This window comes from Pteropus alecto, unplaced genomic scaffold, assembly GCF_000325575.1.
Source record: "Pteropus alecto unplaced genomic scaffold, ASM32557v1 scaffold62, whole genome shotgun sequence".
Lineage (NCBI taxonomy): Eukaryota > Metazoa > Chordata > Mammalia > Chiroptera > Pteropodidae > Pteropus > Pteropus alecto.
The window spans coordinates 1,104,219-1,129,346 of record NW_006432491.1 but is presented as its reverse complement, the minus strand read 5'-3'; the positions used below and the strand labels follow the sequence as shown (position 1 = coordinate 1,129,346).

At 36.5% G+C, this 25,128-nt stretch overlaps 1 pseudogene; it reads left to right on the top strand.

Annotated features, from left to right (window-relative positions):
* The first annotated feature begins 2,984 nt into the window (after positions 1-2,984).
* Positions 2,985-3,103, top strand: LOC112476199 (annotated as a pseudogene).
* The last annotated feature ends 22,025 nt before the right edge of the window (positions 3,104-25,128 follow it).

Here is a 25,128-nt window from a genome sequence, read left to right as displayed (position 1 = left end):
TTTCTAGAAACATAGTCTTTCAAAACAAAATCTGAACCAACCGATTACTACTAATGAAATCAAATTAGTAAACAAAAAATTCTCAACAAATAAAAGCCTCGGACTGGATGGCTTCACAGGTAAATTCTGCCAAGCATTCAAAGAAGAATTAGCTCCTATTTTTCTCAAATTATTCTAAAAAATTCTAGAGGAGGAAAGGCTTCCAATCTCATTTTACATCATCGCCATGATCTCCAAATCTGACAGACATTACAAAAAAAAAAAAAAGAATCTTATAGACCCAAATCCCTGATGAACATACATGTGAAAATTTGCAACAAAATATTAGCGAACCAAATTTAGCAAGACATTAAAAAATTATATACCGTGATCAAGTGGAATTTATTCCTGAGATACAATGTTGGTTTAATATTTGCAAGTCAATTAATGTGATATACCACATTAACAAACTGAAAAATAAAAATCATATGATCATATCAATAGATATAGAAAAAGCACTTGACAAAATCCAGCATGCATTTAGATAAAAACTCTCAGCAAAGTGGAAATAGAGGGAACATACCTCAACATAATAAAGGCCATATATGATAAATGCATCATATTTATATTCATATTTAATGGGGAAAAACTAAAAGCATTTTTCTTAAGGTAAGGAACAAGACAAGGATGTCCACTTATACCACTTTTATTCAACATGGGATTGGAAGTCCTAGCTACAAGATTAGACATGAAAGAGAAATAAAAGACAACCAAATTAGAAAGGAAAAAGTAAAACTGTCATTATTTGCTGATGTCAGAATAGTATATAGAGAAAACTCTAAAAATTATACCAAAAAACTATTATGCCTGCTAAATGAATTCAATAAAGTGGCAAGGTACAAAATTAATATTCAGAAGTTGATAGTATTTTTATACACCAATAACAAACTATTAGAAAGAGAAATTAAGAAAACAATCCCATTTATAATCGCATCAAGAAATAAAGTATCAAGAAATTAATTTAATTGAGATAAAAAAACTGTATTAGAAAAATTATGACATTGAAGAAATAAATTTAAAAAATACAAATAAATGGAAGTATTGCTGTGCTCAAGGATAAAATTAACATAGTTAAAATGCCCATACTACCTGAAGAAAAGTGTAAGTTCAATGGAATCCTTATCAAAATACTAATGGCATTTTTCACAGAACTAAAGAAAATATTCTAAAAATTTATATAGAACCACAAAAGATTCTGAATAGTCATGACAATTTTGAGAAAAAAGAACAAAGTTGGAGGTATCCTGAAAACTAATATTAAACTACACTCCAAAGATATAGTAACCAAATCAGCATGGCATGGGTTTAAAACCAGAGATATAGATCAATGGAACATTATAGAAATACCAGAAATAAATCCACACCTATATGATCAATTAATCTATGACAAAGGAGGCAAGAAAATATGATGAATTAAAGACAGATGTTGGGAGAACAGGACAGATACATGCAAAAAAAAATGGTACTGGACTATCTTCTTACACCATATACAAGAATAAAATCATTAAAGAGTTAAATGTAAGACCTGAAACCACAAAACTCCTAGAAGCAAACATTGGCAGTAAACTCTGACATTGCCTTTAATAATATTTCTTTAGATGTGTCTCCTTGGGCAAGGGAAACAAACAAAAATAAACTAATGGGACTACATCAAACTAAAATATTTTTTGCACTGCAAAAGAAATCATCAACAAAATAAAGAGATGACCTACTAAATGGGAGAAGATATTCAGTAATGATACATCTAAAGTGGGTTAATATCCAAAATTTATTAAGAACTTATACAACTCGACACCAAGAAAACAAACTATTCAATTAAAAAATGGGCAGAGGACCTGAATAAACATTTCTCCAAAGAGGACATGCAGATGACCAATAGCAATATGAAAAGATGCTCACTATCTCTAATCATCAGAAAACTGCAAAGTAAAACCACAATGAGATATTACCTCACACCTGTCAGAATAGCTACCATCAATAAATCAACAAATAAATGTTGGTGAGGATGTGGAGAAAAGAGAACCCTTTGCACTGTTGATAGGATTGCAAATTGTTGCAGTCACTATGGTAAACATTATGGAAGCTCCTTAAAAAATTAAAAATAGTACTACCATATGACTCAGCAACTACATTTCTGAGTGTTTATCTGAATATAACCAAAACATCAATTTGAACAGATATATTCCTCCTCATGTTCATTGCAGCATTATTTACAATAGTGAAGATATGGAAGCAACCTAAAAGTCTATCAATAGACAAATGAATAAAGAAATGGTACATATATACAATGGAATAATACTTGTCATAAAATATAAAATCTTGCATTTATAACAACATGGATGAACTTAGATGATATTATGCTAAGTGAAATAAGTTAGAGAGAGAATGACAAATACCATATGATTTTACTTACATCTGGAGTCTAAAGAACAAAATAAACAAAATGGAAACAAACTCATAGATGCAGAAAATTAAAATGATGGTTGCCAGATAAAAGAGGCATTTGGGGGCTAGGTGAAAAAGGTGAAAAGATTAAGTACATATTGGTAGTTACAAAATAGTCACAGGGATATAAAGTACAGCATAGAAAATATATCGATAATATTATAATTGTTTATAGTATCAGGTGAGTTCTAGATTAATAGAGAGGATCACTTTGTAAATTATAAATGTTTAACCACTATGCTTTACATCTGAAACTAATGTAAAATAATATTGAATGTCAACTGTAATTGAAAAGTAAAACAGTAAATAAAAATAAAAAAATCAGTTATTGCATATATGGTACTACATTCTTCCTTGTTCCCTATACAATCTAAATCTTTCTTTTTAAATGAGATCATTTTTACAATATTTCTTTCTGTTAAGAATAATATAGGGATTTCTGTGTGTATTAAATCATAGGTGGCCTATCTTAAACATACATCTATGCAAAAAGAAAAAGTGTCTGTGGCCATGCAACCCTGAACAAGCTCGATCTTGTCTGATTTCAGAAGCTAAGCAGGGTCTGGCCTGGTTAGTACTTGAATGGGAGATCACCTAGGAAGACCAGATGCTGTAGGCATAAAAAATAAAAAAAATAAGGAATTGTAAACTGACAAGGTCCTTGCAATCTATGAGGTCAACCAAGGGTTGCCTTGCCTAAGGGAAAAAAAAAAAATCTTCAAAAAAATGAAGCTCTAACTAAAAATATATATATAAAAAGAACTGAACAAATAAAAAATTCATTGTGACATTAACATATCCCTACAAGAGATGGACAATCAACAACCAGAGATATACATAATAAAAATATTAGCCATTTGATTTTGGAGAACACATTCTTTTTGAGTGGAAATAGAAAACTTACAAAAATCTGACCATGTCTGTCACAGACCACATATACTCTTAACAAATACTTTAAAAAAATAATGTTCAGGGCCATAATGTTGCACACACTTAAGTGGGTGTAATTTATATAGAATACGGTTGAGTTTTCCCAGAGTTGAAAAGAGTTGTGATTCTCAGTGTCACATAATACATATTTTCTGACCAAACTGCAGTGAGACACAAATAAATGCAAGGATATACTGTGCACATGGATTAAAAGAATTAATACTAATATCCATACTACCCAACATAATCTACAGATTCAATGCAGTCTCTATCAAAATTCTAATGACATTTGTCATAAAAATAGAATAATCTTAAAATATATATAGAATCACAAAAGGCTTCAAATAGCCAAAGAAATCTTGAGAAAGAAGAACAAAGCTGAAGTCATCATATTTCCTAATTTTAAACTATATTACAAAGCTATAGTAATCAAAACAGTACAGTATTGGCATAAAAAAAGACACATTGATAGCCTAGAAATAAACACATACACATGTGATCAAGTAATTTACTGCAAGGAGCCTAAAATATACAATGGAGAAAGGATTGTCTCTTCAATAAATGGTATTGGGAGTACTAGAGAGTCAAATGCTAAAGAATGAAACTAGACCACTATCTTATAGTGTACACAAAAACTAACTTAAAATGGATTAAAGATTTGAACATAAGACCTAAAACCATAAAACACCTAGAAGACATAGGGAGTAAGATTCTTCACATTAGTCTTGGCAATAATTTTCTGGATTTGATAATAAAAGGAAAAACAACAAAAGCATAAATAAACAAATGGTAATACATCAAATAAAAAGTCTCTGCCTAGCAAAAGAAACCATCAACAAAAAGAAAAGGTAAACTATTAAATGAGAGAAAACATTTGCAAACCGTGTATCTGATAAGGGATTAATATCTAATATATATGAAGAATTTATATAGCAAAAATAAATTACAAATAGTAAAAATAGAAAAATAGCAAAAAAAATAAAAACAACTCTGATTTTAAAAAATGGGCGGAGCAACTGAATAAACATTTTCCAAAGAAGACATAGAAAGGACCAACAGGTAATGAAAGGCTGCTCAACATTACTAATTATCAGTTAAATGCAAATAGAAACCACAATGAGACATCACCTCACATCTGTTAGAGTATCGGTCATCAGAAAGAACCCTTGTACACTGTTGAGGGGAATGTAAATTGGTACAGTCACTATGAAAAACAGGATAAAGTTTCTTCGAAAAAATTAAATTACCATATAATCCAGCAATTCAGCTTCTAGGAATATATTTGAATGAAATAAAATCACTATCTCAGAGAGATATCTGCATCTCTTTGTTTACTGCAACATTCTTAACGATAATAAAGACATCGAAATGACCTAAGTGGTGTTCATTGACATATGAATAAAGAAAATGTGATAGATATACACCCACATACAGACGTACACATACAGACACAATGGAATATTAATGGAATATTATTCAGACATAAAAAAAGAAGGAAATCCTGACATTTGTGACATAGATGGACCTTTATGTCACCTTACTCAGTGAAATAACTCAGAGACAGATACTGTATGATCTCACTTATATACAGAACCTGAAAAAACTGAAGTTACAGAAGTAGAAAACAAATTTGGTGGTCAGAGGCAAGAGGTGAGAAGTGGGAGAAATGAATAAAGATGTTTAAAATGTAACAATAAAAAACAACAAAATTAAAAATTAATAAAGTATAGCTGAACAAATTCATAAGGTTTGAAACTAAATAGCATTTTATTAAGCTACCTTTGAGTTAATAGGATCAGGAAGAAAATTTGAAATATAATCAGGGAATAATAATTTAAAAAGCTACAAGTTAAACTTTAACTTAGAAGAAAATTAATAGCACCAAATAAAATTATTAAGAAACTTAAAAATGATTGAACTGAACCTAAAACTGTAGGGACTAAAAAGAAAACAAAGGAACAAAAAAATAAAGAACACTTAAGAATCAAGGAATGAGGAAAAGTGACGATGACCAAAATCAATGAACTGAAAAACAAGAAAAACATAGATAAGAAGAATAAAAGACAAATGATCTGAAAAGTCTAATAAATAGATATTATCTGACAAGTTTCAGTAAATATAATAAAATATGGAAATAAATCAATAGAGAAATTTAAAATTGTTAAAAATATAATTATATAAAAGTTTAAAATTAGATAAGTTGGAAAATTATAAAACATCAAATTATAAAGTAAAATTATAAAACATTGAATCGGTGCAGGAAGAAAATGTCGGTATAGTGATAACTAAGCTATTTTTGTCCCCTTCCAAAAAACTCAGGTAAATGAGTTTCATTAAATTTTTAAGAAATAATTATTTTTCTATCCTTTGTGAGGTTTGTTCTTGATAATAGAAACAAAAATAAGAGAAATTACTCAGATTATTTTAAAAGGTTACTATATTCTTGATTCCAAATCCAAATAATGATGTAAATATATACAAGAAAATAAAATATACACCAATTTATAGATGCAAAGTATCCAAATATTAGCTAAGCAAGTCCAGATGTATATTTTAAAAAGTAATGTATTATAATCAAATAGGCTTGATTTCAATAAAAACATTCAAACACAGAAAAAATTAATTACTATATTCACCACACTAATATATTAAAGGAAAAAATATGTCAAATAGATGCTGAGAAAGTGTTTGATAAAGTTCAATAAACACTTAAAATAAAACTTTTGAGAAAATCCAGAGAAGGAAATAGTCTAATATTGCAATGGTTGTATACCAAAATCATACCTTAAGAACTACAGCTGAGGAAGAAACTTTAGCAGTACCCTCTAAGATCAGCTATATGAAAAATATGCCCATTGTCAAGATGACTGGTCTTTGCCAATGCTATAAAAAAACCTACAAAAAAAAAAAAAAATCATGGGAATTAGAAGGAAGAGCTGTTATACAACAGTGACAATCTATGAAACACTGTCTTTGTGAGTTTAATTTGCCACAAAAATAATCCTGAATTACTTATAGTTGATTTTTTTTTTTTTAGTTTTGATGGAATATTTGAAGATTATGTAGTTAAAATAAAAAAGAGAAAAAGAATTGCAGTTGCTGGGGTTGAGGAATTCATGTACATCACTGTTTAGTAGAGAATTAATTCTCTTTACAATTAAACCATGGGCAAACATTTTACCTGAAATTGACTTTTAAAATGCTGATTACTAATGAGAGCTACCAGAGCTAAATATAGTGTCATCTATCTATTATCTATCTATCTATCTATCTATCTATCTATCTATCTATCTATCTATCTATCTATCTATATCTATCTATCATCTATCATTATCATCTATCTATTTAAAGCTTTATATCTGTTACCTGTGTTGCTTATGTATAAAAATCTTAGCTTATTAAGGAATTCAATTAAAGCCTGGTTTGAATTTCAGCTGTACCACTAATTTCCTGAGTGACTTTACAGTAATTGCAAATCCTTCTAATTCAAATTTTTTATCTGTATCTCAAATAAAGATTTCAGCTTAATTTATTATTTACTGAGTTGCTAGGAGTAACAATTAAGTACTAGGTTTGTCTTTCTCTTTGGTCAGACACCTAAAACATGACATTGCATTTCTATTTTATTATAAATAATCTAAGAACTATGTGATTAATATTTTTTATTGTAATAATAACAATATAAGTAAACATCAATTATTCTAACAGTGTCCTTCTAAAATCATATGCCATAAATGTATTTATCAAGTGAGTGAAATACAACTTAGCAATTATGCTTAAATTTTAGATATAATACATGTAATTTGTAATAAAATTTTGATTAAAAATATGTATATTCATTTTCTATAGTGTCATGAAATTCTTGGATTGTCTAATATTTTAACATTTTATAAAACTTCATTATGACTACATAAATTCCTTTTTGAAGCTGGGCAGGCTTTAGCTCCACATTCTAGCAAAGTAGAAGGCAACAGTGCAGGGCTTAAGAATGAGAAGTTTCTTTGTAGTCAAACTGCCTAGGAGTCCTTACTAGTTGTGTGACTTTGGGCAAGTTTTGTAACTTCTCTTACTTCAGTTAACTTATTCATGAAATGTGTTGTGAGGATTGAATAAACTAATGCAAGTAAAACTCTAACCTGGCAAGCAATAGACAATGTGTGGTGATAGTTATTAACGGGCAGACCTGGATAAAGACCCTAGGTAGTGAAAAGTTATTCTTTTCAAACAAGTGCGTTTTGGTCACTTTGCTTTGTGTCTGTTGGATAACCCATCATTGACTGTGATGAATGAATAATGGAAGTTCTTTCTTGTGCTCTTTCCTTGCCTTCTCTCCTCTTCCAAGCCTAACTCTGCTCAAAGTATAGAATATTACAATCATAAGAGTATGAATAGTTAGATGAGTAAAGACAATGTGAAGTAATATAATGGGATACAAAAACAAATAAATGAAACAAAACTAAACTAACCTAAAGTAGCCTGAGATTCTGGAGAATTTGATTCTAGTCAAACCTTTTCCAATATCTTTATGGCATTATATGCATTTTTTTTCTAATTTCCATCATTATTGTTATGTTTAACATTTAAAGTTGTATTTTTTACTATTATTAGATGAGACAGAAAAATACAACAATTAAAAAATACAAATTTATCATTCTTTCCTGATGATATAATAGTTTACCTTGAAGTACCTTGAACCAAGTGATATTGATGAAAAATATGCAAGTCTAATTGTTATTCTTTGTATGTGAATTATTCCTTCTTTCTAAACGGTTTTAGAATTCTCTGTCTTTTGTATGTATAAAGTTTTTCTGTGATGTGTTAAAGATCACATTAAAGACCTTTCCTTTGATACTCCATGAATCCTTTCAGGAAAGGAATGGTTAATTGTGATAATTATGGCTAAGTCAATTGAGGACAGAAAAATGATTAGACAGACGGAGGTGTGACTTTTAGATTTTGTTCCACTGAGGTCAGTGGTAACCATGACAGGGGCAATTTAAATGTGAGAAATGAAGTTCATAACCTAGTATAGAAATGAATGAGTTCGAGGGCACGGAAGCCAACAGTATGTAGACAGCTTGAAGTCAGAGTTGTTTTGTTTTATTATATTGCCCTGTTGTCTTTCATCTTGTATTCCAAGGCTAAAAATAATGCCTGCTCAGAACACTGAATAAATGAATGGAGACAATAATATCTATTTGTGGGTCCAAGGCCTGACTGGTCCCAGGTCTGGCTGTGGTCCAGGCTCGTGGCTAACAATAGGACCCCGGATTTAGAATGTTACATTAGTGTAGTAGAGCTCCTGCGCCTAACATATGTAAACATAATTTAACTTTTACATCACGCATGTGTGGCTGAATGCCACTATTATACTGTGATATATGTGGAACCCGTGTGATCCCCTAGGGAGCAGGAGCAGAAGAGTGTTTCCGCAATAAAGTTGGTGTCTGTCATTTTTTTCTCATGTTGGCCCCTCGTACATTCTTTCAACTGGGCGTCCCACCACCAAAACCTTCCCTTCTCGATCAGCTCAGCACTGACATGTGGCATAGCCTGCAGGATGAGGTTACTACAGCCCCCAGTGCTCCGGATGGTCCTGGGTAGAAGAGACCTAAGTAGAGGACATGTGGCCCCTCTCCTTCGAGTGGTATCCCATGGCCATATATCTGGCTATGTGGACACCTCCGGAGGATTGGGATGGAGTGAAGTCGTGTCCAGAGGACATCCGGAAAGCCCTGGAGATGTTGGAGCTGGATGTCCTGACTGCTTACTGGGAGGCAGTGGTTTGGGTGACTGGGATATTCCTGGCAGTGCTGCCACAGGCCAGCCTGGAGTTTCAGCACCAGGGTCAGCAGCTGCGGCAGCTACAAACACAGGAAGAAGCACTGGAAAGGCAGCTGGTGGCAGCAGAACTCATGCTGCAGGGCCCTGATGGGTTGCTGCCATTGTCTCAGTCTGAGAGCCCACCAGCAATATCATGGCAGGAGTGGTCGGTGATATGGCAGCAGGTTGAAATGAAAAAGCCATTGGCCCGAGGATGAAGGGCAAGCTGGTGGTGCCCTCCAGGCTAAAAAGCATACCACCTTGATGCAGTGTATCGCCGTCAAACTCCGGGACCTGATGTAACACATATAGCAGAGAGCCAGGGAGACGGTTCTGGGGTGGCTGCTGTGGCTGTGGAATGATGGGCCAAAGGGACTGAATTATCTCTAGAAGAGATGGCTCAGCTGGCCTCTGTAACAGTGATACTGTCCCTCAGGCAGTGACTCCAGAATGTGGCACATACGGTGTGGGGTGCAGGCAATCACTTCCTGATTAATTGGCTCACGTCTACTGCATGGAATGTGGGCCGACCCAGGGGAGCTTCCAAAGACACTGAGCAGATGGACCAAGTACTTAGATCTGGTCCAGATAATTTGGGAAATGGGCATGCAACAGATGATGTTTTGAGCAAAGTATACAAGGCCCAATGAGGAAGTATTTACAACCTCTTATGAAGGATTTGATTTTGACTTCTGGCCTGGCCGGCACTTTTGGCACCATGGCGGCACTGCTGGCCCCTTACATGGATAGGCAGATCCACGAGATAACTTCTGCTATAGCTAGGTTGGGGGATGTGGAAGTGAAATGCAAGGAGTATTCTATCCAAGTGCGCTCTGGACCGCCTGCCCCACTCCTAGACTGGCCAGTGCATGGACAGAGCCATGGTCGAAAAAGCAGGGGTGGAGCTGTCCCCAGCCCTTTCAGCTGGTCACGAGAGTGAGCCGCAGGCAAATGTGGTTTGATCTCCTCATGGCAGGGGCCACTGCAGAAAAGATTGAGCAGCAACCTAATGAAGTGCTGCTGGCGCGTGTGGAATCAGCTGCGCCCTGACCAGCAATTCATTCTTATTCCTGGGAAAGCCACAATCTGTGATGTGTGGCTGGCTGATTATCTCCCTAATTAGGGATTTGGCTGGGGCACCTCATTGAAGGAAGAGGGTTGACCTGAGGCCACATGTGGAACTGACTATACATTGGTCCCACCGTAATAGACAGAGTGTATTAGCCCTTGTGGACACGGGTGCAGACAGAACCCTGCTTTATGGGAATCCAGATAAGTTTCCTGGGTCTGCAAACACAGAAGACTATGGGGGTCAAATCATTCACTTGCGGCACTGTAGTTTCAAGTAGAGCTCCTGGCAGAGGGTCACGCTCCCATCCTTGAGGATGCCTGGTGCATGGATGGCTAGTAACATGGAACAGGTAGTGAAATGATGGGGGCTATCGTTGCCCCAGGCACAAGCACAGGTTGCCGTGTCACACTGCCCTTGGCGTGCTGAGCAGCACCCAGAGAGGCAGCGAGTTAAAAGTTCATTGAGGTGGTGCCCCACAGGGCTAAGCCACTCTAGGAATGGCAAGTGAATTATGGGTCCAAGGTAGCGCTCTCTGGGCCAGATCCCACACCATGACCCTGTAGGGGTGGAGTGCGGGCCCGAGGCCTGGCTGGTCCCAGGTGTGGGTGTGATCCAGGCTCGTGGCTAGGAATAGGATCCCAAATTCAGAATGTTACATAAGTGTAGTAGTGTGCCTGCATCTAACATGTGTAAACATAATTCAGTTTATTGTATCATTCATGTGTAGCTAAATTTCACTATTGTACTCTGATATATGTGTAGCCCATGCAGTCCCCTAGGGAGCAGGAGCAGAAGTGTGTTCCCCGCAAAAGGAGTACACTCCCCGTAATAAAGTCGGTGCCTGCCATTTCATTCTCAAGTTGGCCCCTCGTGCACTCTCACCACCGAAAACTTCTCTTCTCAATCAGTTTGGCACGGATATTATTCTAAAAAACTTGAATGAAAAACAAACAAAAAAGTAGAGAACTGAGACCGCACTTTGTTTGAAAGGAATATTCATTCAAAGGAAAACTTATCTTGCTTATTTTTTATTGTGTTTTGCAAGTAAATGTTCTTAATAGGAGAAATTGATGGAAGAGAGAGAGTACAATCATAGGAGTAAAGGCTTCAAGAAATTGAGAAATAGTAGAGTCTAGAGGCAAAATGCAATGCTTGGCCATCTTGGATAAGAGTACATTATAAGAGGAAGAAGATAGTGTAGGTACAGATAAATGCTTATAGACAAATTTGATGATTGCAAAGATGAGAGTTTCTGGTTGATTCATTTAATTGCTTCTTTTTTATTTGTTCATAAAAATATTGATCAAGATTATATAGTAGAAGGATGGATAACGTGTATAAAAAATTGTGTATTAGGAGGATATTAGCAGTTTGAGATAAAGAAAGATTTTCATTTTTTTCTCCATTTCCAGAAAATGTATGATATTATTTATTTAATGTGTCTCCCATCTAATTTTGACTGCTCTGCTATTCTAGAATTTCTATTACTAATTGTTAGCATTTCTATTTCTATCTTCAATACCTCTTAATCTTCTCTCTCTCTCTCTCACTCACTTTCTTGAGTTATATATTTTTCTTTCTGGGAACTTATCTCAATCTGTTCTTCTAATTGTCAACCAATTCCTCCTCTACATCCATTCACATAACTTCTTTAATTCCCTATTATAGTATTAATGTCTAATATGTCAGCTTAGTTCTTTAGGATATTTTCTTGTTTTATATTGCTGTGAGGAGAAAGAAAGATGGTGGTAGGAAGCTAACTTCTGTGTGGAAGTGACTCAGCACTTCTCTCCTTAGGTAACCATGCGACTGGTACACTTGAGTAGGCTTCCATTATCTAGCAGTGTGCCATTATTGTTTAACCTGTGTATAAAAGAGGCCATCACTCTGCAAGGCTGACTGTTCTCTTGCTGAATAACTCCACAGCCAGGCAAAGCAGGCTGTGCCCTTGCTGGAATAAAGAACTATGTTTCAGTTTCCTGTGGCTCCCTCATTTTCTTCCAACTGCTTGAGCCTCATACCCCTTACTTTGGAACCTTGAATCTGCAGCAACACACTTGGCATAGTCACGATCAGGATTCCCAGGTAATAGAGCTTTCTGCCCAACCAGAGGACAGGAGGAACATGTGGCCCCTACAGAGATTGCGGTATACCATGGTGGTGGTATCGATGACTTGGACTCCAACTGAGACATGGAAGACAGTTGGTGGGTCCCTAGTAAGTATTGAGAAGGTGCTCTGCTCCCTGGAGGAGCAGCTACCAAAAAAGGCATGAGCTGCAGCTATACGAGTGGGCTGGGTGCTTTGAACGGCTTTGCAACAGAACATGGATGAAGCTCTAGTGGATTCCTCTCATGTACAGGAGCTTTGGCAAAAGACAGATGCCTTGGTTGCAAGGGTGCAACAACTGAAAGCTGAGCTCCACAGAAGTCCACCCTCAGAATCCTTCTCAGATGTAGGGGGAGACATCCCAGAAGAAGTCTACCAGCAAGTATAGCCCATAATACACCCAAAAGTAAAGTATGAACAATCCCTGGTGGCCCCACAGTACAGAATTCACCACGTATACCCTGTATACACCTGTGGAATTATGGGATGTGGGGAAACTATGTCGGCAGCGACCTGGTAAGCCATTGTTGGCCTGGTTGCTGCATCTCTGGGATGAGGGAGCTGACAGTATTTCATGTTCCCCTGATGAGACAGATAAATTGGCACCCATAACTATACAGCCCTCATTACAGCAGTGTCGACAGAACAGCCACCACTTGGCTCAAGGTCAAGAGACCCAAACCCTGATGGAATGGCTTACTGCCGCTGTGTGGACAGTTTGAAATGAAGCCAGAGAACTCCCAGAGCATGGGAGTAAATGGCAAACATATGCTGAACTAGTGCAGATTATTCATGAACTGGGCATGTGACAAGCTATGTTTAATTTGAATATGTGGAGAAAGGATGATGAATGGTTTGACTGGCATGCAGGATCTAATATTAGGGACCACCCCCTCTACTGCTTTTGGCTCATTGGTTGTTATTCTGGCTCCCTATGTGGGGAAATGTATACATGAAGTGACTATAGCAATGGTTGGTCTGGGGGATGTCGAGAGTAGATGCTGTGAGGTGGGGGCATAAGTGTCCATGCAGTAACACTCAGACCCCAGAAGGGCAAGAAGAAAAACCCTCTAGGCAGAGTTCCATTCTGGTTACCACAATGCAAATGTGAACTGATTTGCTAGCTACAGGAATCAATCAAGACAAGATAGACTGCCAGCCTCATTTAGTGTCAGTAGAATTGTGGTGGCAATTCAATTGTGCATAGAAACCTCCTACCGAAAGAGCTTGGGCTGTGGCCTTGAAGGACTTGTTGAAACCACAGAACTCTCTGTTGACCCTATATGATTAGGGAGAAGGTCGAAGCACTCATTTGGAGGAGATAGATGGAGTTTGGAGGCCACATGTGGAATTGGCAATTCACTGGACCCACACAACGTGAAAAGAATCCTAGCACTGGTGGATACTGGCGCCAACTACAGTCTTACCTATGGAAATCCAAACAGATTCTCTGAACTAGCCATCTATTTAGACAGCTATAAAGATAAGACTATTAAGACCAAAAATGTGACTTTGCTTCTTGAAATAGTACGTTTTGCCCCGACGTCCAGATAAAGTGTATGTTTCTCTGGTGCCAGAGTATATCCTAGGGGTGGATGTGCTGTGAGGGCTCAATCTGCAGACCTCTGCTGGTGAATTTTCTTTGTGAGTTCGGGTGGTGAAGACTGTAGCGTGAGAACATATCGTCAATGTTAGGCAATATCGCTTGCCTGGTGGACATAATGAAATTGGGGCTATGATTCAGGAATTAGAGAAATTTCAGATTGTGTGCCCTAAACATAGTTCCTATAATGTCCCTGTGTAGCCATTGAAGAAGCCTGATGGCTAATGGAGAATGACTATGGACTATTGGGAACTGAATAAAGTGACTCATTCACTGCATGCAGCCGTACTATCCATCCATGATCTAATGGATCAACTGACTACAAGGCTGAGAATGTATCACTGTGTCTTAGATTTGGCTAACACTTTTTTCTTTATAGATTTGGCTCCTGAAAATCAAGACCAATTTGCCTTCACGTGGGAAGGAAGACAGTGGACTTTTGTGGTACTACTCCAAGGCTACCTACATAGCCCAGTAATTTGCCATGGGTTGGTAGCCCAGGATTTTGCAACTTGGACCCACCAGGCAACGGTGAAATTGTTTCATTATCTTGATGATGTCATATTAACCTCTGCTTCCCTTACAGATAGAACAAGTGGCATCAGCGCTGTTGCCGCACCTGAAATCATGTGGCTGGGCATAAATGCAACGAAGGTTCAGGGACCTGGCTTATCTGTCAAATTCTTGGGTGTTGTCTGGTCTGGTAAGATGAAAGTTATCCCAGATGCTATCATTGATAATAAACAAGCATACCCATAACCCTCTACAGTTTAAGAATTGTGGAGTTATGTGGGCCTTTGGGGATACTGAGTAGTGTTTGTGCCCCATCTAGCACAGATGGCATGATCATCACATGGCCTGATCAAAAAAGGAGCTACTTGGGACTGGGCTGAAACAGTAAAAATGTTTACCGCCACCAAGCCTAAGCCCTATAGGTAACAGACCCAGGTGAATCCTTTGAATTGGACATGTATGGAACAGGAGAAGGATACGGCTGGGGTCTATGGCAGCATTCAAAACAAACTAGGACTCCGGTGGGTTTTTGGTCTCAACTGTGGAAAAGTGCAGCGAGCCAGTACTCCCTAATAGAGAAGCAATTAGCAGCTGTATTTTCAGCCTTGCAGGCCACTGAAGCAGTGACTGGCACTGCCAAAGTGCAGGTGTGCACCACTTATCCTATACAAGGTTGGTTACGCACATGGGTACAGAGGCCCAAACCTCTACCCTGACAAAATGGGGTGCCTAACTGGAACAACAAAATACCATAGCTGCTAGCCCTCTGGCCATGAAGTTACAGATGATTTTAGTCCCGGTTGTGTTTGTCACTGACTGTATACCAGATCCTGCAGTGCCTACAGATTTAGAAGTGTCCTCCTAAAAAGAAGGGAAGCCACCCATACCTGCTGAAGCATGGTACAGATAGGTCCAGGAGGGCGCAGGGAGCCAAGTGGTTAGCTATATGGTTGCTGACCAGCTACTAACCATATTTGATATGATACAAGTACAGGCCAAAGCAGCCAATGGGCTGAGCTGCAAGCTGTACGGATGGTTAAAGCTCATGAAGATGGTCCCTTAACTATTTGTATTGACAGCTGATTGGTGTTTAAAGACCTAACATTGTGGTTTCCTATGTGGAAATGGCAAAATTGGCTAGTAGGCCATAGACCCTTATAGGAACAAGTCATTTGGTAAACCTTTTGGGAGATAAGATAAGAACATCACATAACTGTTTATCATGTCCCCTTGCTAACTCCAGGATATGATGAGGAGGATGCACTCTCGCTAGCCAATGGCTAGAAAAGGCTCCTGCCACTGATGTCACACACTGGATCCACAGACGATTGCAGCACATGGGTGCTAAAACCATGAGGACAGTGAAACAACAATGGAACTTCTCTTGAAGTGGAAAGTGGGAAGATGTCATAGATGCCTGTGTCAAGTGTCCAGTATGCAGATAGGTTAGGCCACATCCTCGCCGCATGAAGCGGGATCATGTGCAAGTAACAAGGAGAAAGGTCCCATTGATCATGTGGCAGATAGATTATATGGGACCTCTTCCAAAAGCTCAAGTGGCATCTTTTGCCCTTACCACGGTGGAAACGACTACTAGGTTATTGTTTCATGGCCATGTGTAGCCGCAGACAAAAACATTTTATCCAAGCTCTCCAATGCTTTTGCGCCTTTTACGATAGACCATTAGTAGTAGAAAGTGATCAAGGGACCCATTTGACTAGTCATGAGATCCAAACATGGACCAAGCAAATGGATTTTCAATGGAAATTTCATGCACTGTGTAATCCCCAGGAAGCGGGCATGATTGAGCGGTACAATAGGCTGTTGAAACAGTGCCTACAAGTAACTGTCAATCCCCCAGAACTAGAAAATTGGATGTCTTGCCTGTGGAATGTATTGCAGGGCCTGAACGGGCAACCTTGAGCTGGACGTCCCTCTCCAGTAGAGCTGCAATTACATAGGTCTGTGGCCCCAATACAATTACAGGTAACTACCAATGAAACTCTGTTGAAACCTGGTCATGGACTCTATGGTAACATACTCCTACCTGCCCATACTTGGCCATGGAAAATAAAAGCCCTACTTTGCTGGTGTGTGTAGGCATAATAGCCTCATGGGATAAGGGGCTAGAGATAAACTTACAGGTCATTCCTTGAGTAACAGCTGACTAGCCACTGCAAATAACTATGAAATATCTCACAGGAGAGATGGATGAAAAAAAAATGTACCATCCTAAGGGAAACCTTTGTGTTGTCACTGTGGCCTATCATGAGTTCTCCATATTGTATCATGTTGACACTGTAGGACCAATGCCACAAAGGGAACGGGTGTGGTAGTGATGGCCAGGCCACCTCTCCTTGGTGGCAACAATCTTATCACAAGATAAAACATTAGCATGCATCCTGCCTGATGGAAAAGACTTACCTGTGTTGGTATCAATGTCTTCCCTTTCTTTCCAACCTTAGTCCGCTTTACATGGTATCAATGTCTTCCCTTTACATGGTATCAATGTCTTTCCCTTAGTCCGCTTTACCTGGTATCAATGTCTTCCCTTTCTTTCCAACCTTAGTCCGCTTTACATGAATACCATGGTTTAGTGGACACAGACTTATGCCATGATTGTCAATGTCTCACACTGTTGGGTCTGCACAGAGTTTCCTGTCAGTGCCTCTGCAGGATCGCCTTGGAGTATACATGCAGCAGATGTCACAGCATGGGCTCGACTGACCTACTGGGAACCCCAGTCACCCAACTAGACCGTCATCTATACTTGAGTGGACACACAAAGAACTCAGTATGGACTGGACAAGCCTTTACTGGGGTATTAGGTACATGATGGATGGTCATAGCTGACTAATGAAGGGGTGGAGGTGACTGGGGATATGCCCCATTATATTAAAAGAAACACGGTGTCTTGACTGTTATGGTGGGTGCCACATCCCCTATGACAAAATATAACTACTATTTCATCCACCATGCATTTATGGACTGGACAAAAGTATGCTGGCACCCACCCCACTATAATTTTGACCCAAGAAAGCCATGGATGGCTCTACATTCCCTCGAATTAGACCTGCCACTATACTTGAGGATGCCCGTGTTTGCCAGTAACTGTGTGGCAGGCGCTCCCACTGTACCCTAGAAATTGGAATGCGTATTATTCACAACATGTCTGCACTAAATGGGCCCCATGGTGGTGTTATTCCTTAGCCATTTTTCTGTCTTGTGACAGGTGATGTAGTAGTTGAAATGCAAATGATAGCTTTGGCAGAACATGGTGCTCAAAACTTGAATTATACTCATAAAGCCCCTAGTCTGGTAGCTGATGAAGTAGATCAAATTAGAAAAGTAGTATTGTAAAATTGTATGGTTTTGAGTATCTTTACTGTTGCCCAAGGGAGCATTTGTGCCATGCTCCACACTAAATGTTGTGTTTATTCCTGAACCACTGGCACATTTCACTAGCCTTGGCAGGTCTCTCTCAAGAAATACAGGAAGTCCAGCAGCTCACTGGGTTTTCTCTACAGGAGTGGTGGGCAGGCCTAACGTCCACTTGGTGCTGGGTCTTAGCTCTCCTAGTGGCATGTTGTTGTTCCCTGTATTATTTTTGTGGCATATGGGTACAGAGCTCTGCCCTCCTGCAGTGATCACTTGACAATACTCCTTAGGTGTACGGGAGAAACCCTGAAGGGATGGAGTGTGTGGAGAAAGATGGCTACAGTCAGGCTCTCTCTCAACACCCTTAGCAGCTAACTTCCTAGTGGAAGTGACACAGCACTTCTCCCTTTGTGTAACCATATGCCTGGTACACATGCACTGGCTTCTGAGAGTGTGCCACTATTGTTTAACCTGTGTATAAAAGGATTGCCACCCTGCATAGTGTGTTGTGCCCTTGCTGGAATAAAGAGCTATGGTACAATTGCTTACAGCTCCCTGCATTTTCTTCTAACTGTCCAAGCCTCGTACCTCTTACCTCAGAACCTCGAATCTGCAGCAACACAATTGCTAATATCTTCTTTACTTTTTACATACCAGATAATTTTTGAGGGGTCATCTGTTATATTATTTCTTACAGAATATGCTATAAAGTACAATGTTGTGTGATTCTTGAGGAAATATACTGAGACTTGAGAACAGAAATTTACTAAGAGCTCTAAAGACTAACACCTGGAGGTGTGAGAGTAATAGAAGTAAATAGATGGTTAAATAGAAGTAGAGGTTAGATTGAGATACCAGTACTGGATGGCTCATCTGAGTTGTGCTGATTTGAGGCAAGAGAGATAAGGCATCATAATCTCTTCAAGGTTTGGCACTAAGTTTGAGCTGCCTGTGGGAAAGGGCTGTAGTCTTGCCTAAGATAACTTCCTATTGTGGAACAAGTTCCTCAGAGTGACTCCATGAAGAGCAGTCGGCCTCTGACTCTCCTAGCACTGGAGAAATGAACACCTCAGTCTTGCAGGTGGACTTGTGGGGTGCACCACAGCATCTAACATGGTATTGTTATTTCTTTTTAACATGTGTGTTCCTTTCAAATCCTCCTGCTTTTTGCCTCTGAGCTTTTAACCATTGGGATGTGCAGCTAATTTGTCAGGTAATGATTAGAAACAAAACTAGATGATCTCCATTTGAGTCAGCTCAATAGAGACTCCAGATAATTTGACCCTCCACACCTGAAAAAACACTCAGATTTTCTTTATCCTCCTGTCTTCAGCACCCAGTGTCCCAATGAGGCAGCATTAGAAGGGCATACTTCTCAGATTATCATTTTCTTGCCCTAGGTATTCGTCAATCTTCCTCTGAAAATTTGCCCATTGGCCTCATCTGAATATTTGTTGATATATCTTACTTGAGTATTTTTGAGTCAGTGTGGCCCTGGGCATTTATCAGTAAGTCCCATGTTGTTTTTTCCAAAAAATATTTTCTGCGAAGTTCAGATATGACCTAAGGTTACTCTTGAGGGTAAACAGACTCTGACTTGGGTAAACAGACTCTGACTTAGGTTTCCAGCATGTATGGAGGAAGGCCTGGCTTGTTCCAGGTCTTGCCGGGAAAAAGAGAGCAAGTCTCCAAAATACTTGCTTCTGTTTGATTCTCTGTATGCTGCACTGAACTGCCTTTTCTTTCTGGCCAAAGACATTCACTGATTCAAAATATCTCCAGTTTTTCTATATGTTTTTCATTTTATTTCCTTTTCTTCTCTACTTTCTTGTGGGTTGATCATAGTCATAATAATCCAGGACAGACAAGCTAGCAGAAAAGCTGAAACATGCAGGAAAAACACATATAGATAGAAATATTCTTGGCAGCATTTTTTGCATTAGCGAGTATTTTGAAACAAATAAATTCCTATCAGGCACTAATTAAATAAATTATGTTATAATCCATATATTGCTACTTGAAAAGAATGAGGCAGTTCTGTATATACTAATAAGAAAAGATATTCAAGACACATTGAAAGGGACACGACCAAAGTGGAGAACAAATTTTTTAGCAAATGACCATTTATGTGTGGCTATATAACACATACACATATACATCCATTTATTTTTATGTTATAAATTAAACTAGATATTAAATTGAATATTACCCCCAAACAAATAATTCTATAAAAATAACACCAAGGACTTGATTTGTAATTAATAAAGTCTAAATTTCTACCTAATGACTGAAATAAATATCAAAGGATAATACAATAAATCAAGATCTTAAATGTCTAGTTCTGCAGTTTGAGATGGTGCATTAATTGTTTTGACTTTCTAGAGCACAAGTAGATAAATTCCTTTTCCAACATACGAAATAATACACTTATAGCATATAGAAGTCAGTAATTTCCAAAGCAAGCTGTTAACTAACAGTAAGTGCTTTAGGCAACGGAAGAACTGGTTTAATACACTCCTATTGTACTCTAAGTACATTTTCAGATTTAATTAATATTGAAAATGTATCATATTTCTGTGTTAAACAAATTTTTAATGCAAAGAGTTGAGATTTCCTTTAAAATTAGTAAATACCTGAGAAATTTTGCATTTATATTTTATGCCATTAATGAGATTTGCAAATATTAACCTTCTAATCTTTTCAAAGCATCTTTATAATTCCAATTGCAGAAAATGCTAGCAAGATGACTTTATTAAAATAAGAAAGCAAACAGTAGTTTATGTTGTCATATATATACACCACTTTAAGCATGGATAATTCTTGGAGGTTATTTACACAAAAATTGTTTTTCTGTTTAATTTTTTTGTTTCATACATTATGGAATAGATTAGTTTTACACTTTTATAAACATTTCATTCAGTTATACATTGATTAATATAAAGATGTTTAGTTGTTTGAAGAAGTGTAATAGAAAATGGAGGCACCTTTTCATTTCCATTGTAAATACTCTACAACCATTATTCAATACCACAAGTATTTGTAAGTTATTTTCTGTTATACTTTTTTTTTTTATCAGTGTCTCTGACTTTGTTCTAGTTAAAATGCAGGGGTGTTTTTCTTCTTTATTTCCTACAATAGAAATTAAAGTAGAGCTAGACTGGAATAAAATGTAATGACTTACTAGGAGAAGATAAAACAAAATTCCTGCACCCAAAACTGTTACATATATTTCTAAAGAACTTAATGTACTAAATTGTTTAAAAAAAAACCATAAAATTTTATACTATATGTTATTACAAAATCTAGAACACATACCTCAATACTTTCTTTTTTTTCTGTGTAATTTATTCACACATATAAAATGTATTTTCAGGTTTAAAAACTTGCAGCTTTATTCAGATATTTTGACATGGGAGATAAACTGGATATTTTTTAAAACTTTGAAATAATTAAACACGATGAACTCACCATCACAATCATGCTCATCATCTCTAAACTTTCTCATGTTATAATTACTTTAAATAAAGCTGCTATAAATATTCACATACAAGACATTTTATGGAAATATACTTTCATTTCTCCTGGGAAAATACCGAGGAATAGAATGGCTGGGTCTTATGCAGATGCATTACTTTCCTAGGGTGGCTATAACAGATTATCATAGAGTTAGTGCCTTAAAAAAATATACTCTCTCACAGTTCTCAAACCAGAAGTCTAAGGTTAAGGTGTCCTCAAAGCAGCATTTTGGAAGATCTGAAGAAGAATCTTTCCTTGCTTTTTCTAGAATTTGGTATCTGTGAGCATGCCTTATCTGTGTCCACATCACTCCAATTTCTGCTTCTGGGGTCACATTTCCTACTCTTCTCAATGGTTCTATAGAGAACCATTGAGAAGAGTAGGAAATGTGTCTCTCTCATAAGGATATGTGTCATAACATTTAAGACCCACCTAAGTTATCCAGGATACATTGCATTATCAAGATTCTTAATTACATATTTTTTCAAATAAAGTAATATTCACAGGTTTCTGAGCTAAGGATGTGGACATATCTTTTGGGAGGCTACCATCCAACCACAAAATAGGTGTCTGTTTAACATTTTAAGAACTTGCCAAACTGCTTTTCAAAATGATCGTATTCTTTTAATTTCCCAAGAACAGTATATGAAAATTTTGGTTGTTCCACATCCTTGTTTGACTTAGTATGATTAGTCATTTTAATTTTAATGTATTCTAATTAGTGTGCAATGATTTCTCAGTATCATTTTAATTCACATTTCCATAATGGCTAATGATGTTGGACATCTTTTCATGTGCTCATTTACTATTCATATATCTTCTTTTTATCAAATGCCTTTTCAAATCTTCCCACTTTAAAAAATTAGGTTGTTTGTTTTCTTATTATTGTTTTGAGTAATTTTATATATTCTAAATACAATTTCTTTAAAAGATAAGTAATTTAAACATATTTTATCAGTCTGTAGGTTGTCTTTTCTTCCTCTTAATAGTATATTTTGAACAGCAGTTTTTAACTTTGGAATAGTGAAAAGCTGACTTTTAATAACAATGTTGGCACAAAATACACAAGCACAATTTTATTTTCTATTTAAAATTTTCTCATGCCTGCTTAAAACTCTTTATAGAGGAAAAAATCGCTCCTGGGATTTTGGACCATGATCCCTGCCTTCAGATTGACCAGGTGTTACTTTTGTTGTGGTTGAAAGATTTAATTTGTTCAAGATAACAAACTAGCTAGAAACAAAAAAGAAAATGAACTTAGAAATGCTATGAGCATATATTTTTCTGTCTTATCATTTATTCCCACATTATACTTACAGATAATCATATTTGGAAGTTCTATTTTTTTTTCTGATTTATTTTGTGTGATAAATAACTCCTATATGAAGGGATATATGAAGTATATGTGCACAGAATAAGAAATTTCATTATTCCAATAATAAATGTTACAGACATGATAGAACAAGACCCAGTAAATGCCGATATTTATAATTAAGAAAATTCTCTTAGATTTCAACAGTAGAAAGTCTTTGATTCCTTATAAATAGTATGGAAATTTTATCTTAAAATACTCTTGCCATTTCTGGCTAACTTCATTGTCTCCCATACAAAAATGATAATATAAAGGTACGAATTTTTAATATAAGATACTGGCCTTGGATGTGTTCCTCTTGACTCTCTTCTTCCCTCACCCATCAAATTGATCCCTAGGTAGACACCAGCTCACACACCAGCTCAGGTGACTAGTGCCCCCAAGAAACATGCTCCCTCAGAGAAAAGCAATGAGTCATCTAAGCACTGTAGCCATACACACTTTATTTTTATGTTTCACATGAGGCAGAACAGAACTAAAGGATATATAAAAGATCTGAGACATCAGAAGTTTTAACTAAAAGGTAACAGTAAGAAATGGTAACAAATATACATAGAAGCAGAATGTCAACATCCTTTCAATAATGGACATGTAAAGACACAAAAATAAATAAAAAATATTTGAAAAATAATTGAGAATAGAGTAGTATTTTCAGTTGAAGGAAAACAGCTTTAAATGTATATTTTTATGTTCTAACATAGAATTTAAATATGAAAGTAAAGTTGATATATTCTCAGGCATGTAAGACATAAAACTTTTACCTTACAAAGAATCTCTTTCAAAAATCAATCCAATAAAGTGAGAAGAAAATCCAATATATGGAAAATAGAGCAAATAAAAAAAAAAACTTATATTTACTATTGTATAAAAACAAAATACATGAGACACAAAATAAAATTAATAAAAATATTAATGATTCATACTTAGAATAAATAACAGTGAAGTTCTAAAAAATATCAACATGGTAGGGATCAAGATACCGATATAATGTTAAACAGAGACCAGAGGAAGGTGGGAGCATGCCTAAGCTGCTGTGTAGTGCAAATTATAATATCAGTCAGGAACATCAGGCAAAACCATGTCATGACGACTGATAATATTTGAATCTCTATAAATCTTCCTATAAATACAGACAGAACAAGGATGATGACAAGTAAAAAAACTCACAAAGTTTCTCAGCAAAACCGGGCGGCATTGTGCCTACACAAATCCCAGAATATAGTTGGTTAGGGAAAAATAAAAATAAAACCAGGATTTATGTGGGTTTAACATCTGTACTGAAGAATTGGGGGAAAGGAATAAGCTGATTGTATCATTAAAATTTTTATTTTCAGATAATTATAGATTCAAACACGGTTATAATAGATAATAGGAGAGATCCCATGTACACTTTATCCAATTTCTCCAATGGTAATGTAACACAAAACTGTAGTACATAATAATATCACAACCAGGATAGCAACATTGATACATACAGAACGTTTCTTTCACCACAAAGATCCTGCATAAAGCCACACTCACTTCCTACCTACGAAACTTCCCCACACATAAAATCTGGAAGCCACTAATCTATTCTCTGTTTCTATAATTTTGTTATTTCAAGAATGTTATATAAAATGAATCGTATAGTATGTGATCTTTTAAGAATGGCTTTTTTTTTCATACAGTATGTGATCTTTTAAGGTTGACACAATGCACTGGAGATTCATCCAAGTTTGTGAATATATGAATAGTTGTTTTCTTATTACTTCTCAGTAGCATTTCACAGTATACACACATAGACACACATATACATATATACCACAATTTATTTAATCATTTACCCATTAAAAAGGATTTAAGCTGCTTCTAGTTTTTGTCTTTTAGAAATATTATTATGAACATTCAAATTTATCTGAGCTAAATACCCAAGAGTGCAACTTCTGGAATGTATGATAATTGTATATTTAGTTTTATAAAAAACTGCCAAACTGTTTTCTAGAGTGGCTTGGGCATTTTACAGTCCCATGAGCAATATATGAATGGTCCAGTTTCTTAATACTGTCACCAGTATTTGGTGATGTCACTATTCTTTTTTTTTTTTTTTTCATTCTGATAACCGCACTACGCTGTATTTTAATTTGATCATTTTCTAATTGGATTTTTTGTTGTTTTTATGGTTGAATTTCAAGAGTTCTTCATATATCATGAATAAGTCCTTTGTCAAACATATGGTTTATAATTTTTTTCCAAGTCTGTAGCTTAAATTTTAACATCTTCAACAGGGGCTTTTGGAGAACAATTTTTTAAAAAAATTTTTTGAACTCCAATACTGGTTCACTCCACTATC